Raw genomic sequence first — 2919 nt, 5'->3', positions numbered from 1 at the left:
TTTTTTTTAATAAATACTACTAGTTTTCGGTCACGGAACGTAGTTTTAACAGTCTTTTAGACGAGAATGTAGTTGTTTAGACCTTAAATATGCGATTTATATATAAATATAGCGCCTCTTTGAGAATTTGGAGATGTCGGAGATGTGAGCTTCAGGCTGTCAGCGGTCGTTCAGCACTCGTGGCTCCGCTGAGAGCAGCTTTATCTCGGCCAGTATTTCAATATGCCGTGCCTCGTATAGTGGTTAACCGTGCGATATAATTAATTTTGGGTATATGAAACGAGCAATCATTGGTCTTATTATTCTACGTGTTCCTGAATTAGTCGAATGAGTTTAAGTGTTGTGTTAACGTTTATAATATTTTATTTTTTAAGTCTATATTTTACTATCTGTAACGTTACTAGAGACCTAGAGCTCACAGCCTCTGGCACTTTTCTTTTTTCGTCACTGACAGGGTGCAGAATAACAGCTAATAATAATGGATAATTCTGTTCAGGAGAAAGAGGAATGGAACTTCGATGTCCTGATACCAAGCTTAAAGGTAAACTTTATTTTGGTAAAATGCAAATATGTTTCTTTATATGTCCATTATAACCCATTGTGCTCTGGGTAGGCCAGTTTTCTTACATTCTTCTCTTCTTGTCTCTTTTCTTCTCTCTTACTCTCTTTATAGATGAACAAATTGATAAAGAAACCCTCCTCCTGGACATCCACTTCCCGAAGTGCACACCACACTGTTGTCTACTAACTCCCAGGAAAAGATCGATCCTCTTCAGTAAGACTGCTCTGTGGATATGTCAGGTCAAGCAGTACTGGAACCAAAACAACTAACGCTCTTTAAACTGTTTTCTAAGTTCATATGAAGAGGAAAGTTCTCGGACTACTACATTCCTTGCAAATGTCAACCAATACCATGAGAAAATAATGTTTTTAGGTTTTTACTGTACTAGCTGCACCGATATCAACATTTGGTGGTTCAAATACCCATGTGAGGTCTCTCTTCAAGTTAAGGTATTGTTTGTACATTTTAATTCACAGAAATCCTACAAAGTTTGTCGCCTCCCGAAAACGGTGTCCTTTTTTCACATCCTAACGCGTGTTTATTTCCCATTTTTTTAAATAGAAAACGTGTGCATAGACTGATATTTTATCATATAAGTGCAGTTCTACCAACAAGGGTTTAGTAAAATATAAACAAATGGTTCAGTATGTTGGTAACAAATACATTCTCTGTGTTTTATGTCACATCCACAATGCAATGTTTAAATAAAAATGTTTATGTTAAAATCTAAACTTATGTAATTTATTTATTGATAAATCCAAGAATGACTCAACCAATGGCGCTGGACCGGGGCGGGACTGTCGGATTTACCAACCAATGACAGGTAAGTGGAGCGTTCAGGAAATCTTTAAAAACACGACCTTTGTGCAGTTCAATTCAATGTAACTAGTTTTTCATTAGTTAATTTTGAAAATGGAAAATAAACACGACTACAGTTTGCACAGGATGACACTGAAAAAATACAAAGAGCAAGTGTGCCGTTTCCTCCAAAGAAGCCGTGACAGCACAAAATGGTAGATCATTTCAAGCAGAAGCTGTCACATTTTCAATAGGACTTGGAGATTTGACGGCTTTGTTTGTGCTACTGCTCTTTTGCATACTCTGACATTTTGCATTTATTTGCTTAATGCTCCGGGGCGTCTGTATGCCCCCACACCCCCACAAACCGCAGCACCACCTCAAGAATTCAGCGTGTTTCCACCCATTTTTTCATCTGCGACTCCGCTAGCAGATGGTACCATCATCTGTGTACATATTTAAATGACAAATGTAAGGCAGGTGGCATCTCAAGAGATGCTGACTCCATTCAGACGATCGCTTTGCTCCCCCAACGCCTTTGTTTTCCTAAACTGTGGGCAAACCACGAGGAGCCCGGCACCGATGCAGCGAAAAAGTGAACAGCAAGTAGAAAGAACAAAAATAGCAGTTCTGACGGAGCAGGAGTAGCACAGATACAGCGTCCCGGGCCGAATTCTCACGGGCCACTGCTTGTTCCCTAAGCAGGTTTCACTGACACAGCAATGTTTCTTTTCTACAGGTAATGATGATGGCAATGCCGTGTCAAACCCTTTTTCCTTCAGAGAGAGCTGAAAGTTCTTACTGGTGGGGGGTGAAAAAAACTCAAAGCGGTCGCCTGATGATATAGGCACAAGTCTTCGGCATAACTGTGGATTGCCGAGGATTTATCGCCCCAATTAGTTTAGGAGTTAATGAGCTTTCGCCATGTTACGGAGCTTAATATAAACAGGTCTCAGTTTGAGCTAAACAAAAACACACACCTATTAGTGGTGGGCGGATCGATCCTGAAGTATCGATACTTTCGATACTGAGGTTGTATCGAAAAGGATCGATCCTAACATAAGAATATCGATACTAATGTGTTTTTACTACTGATTTTATTTATTTACTAATGTAGCTAATAATTGTATAATGAATAAAAACTATTTCCCATACACCTAGTTTTGCACACGTTGCTCCTACCTGCCCTGCTGTGTTTTGTAGTCCGCTATCACGTGACTCAGCAGCGCCAAGCGCAAGCACGCAGACGCTGCTGCAGCCAGCGAAAAGAAGAGGAGCATCGTGTGGAGTTTTATCACCTCGGTGAATAAAAACACTGCGAACTGCGATGTATGGCAGTGGGCCTTTGGGGGTAAAAAGCCAAAGATTGAAAGTACTTTATTGTTTGAGAGACAAAGTAAATAAAGTGCTTAAATAATAGTGTGCACTTTGTTTATAAATTCACTTAAAAAAGTGTAGTGAAAGGGAAACATGTTAATTTGTTCTATTATTTTGTCTAAACATAACACTGAACAAGGAAAAGCAGTTTTAAAATCTTTGTTCTTGAGTAATAATTTTGT

The sequence above is a fragment of the Triplophysa rosa genome, linkage group LG5, assembly GCF_024868665.1.
Source record: "Triplophysa rosa linkage group LG5, Trosa_1v2, whole genome shotgun sequence".
NCBI classification, from domain to species: domain Eukaryota; kingdom Metazoa; phylum Chordata; class Actinopteri; order Cypriniformes; family Nemacheilidae; genus Triplophysa; species Triplophysa rosa.
Note: the sequence above shows the minus strand (reverse complement) of the source record.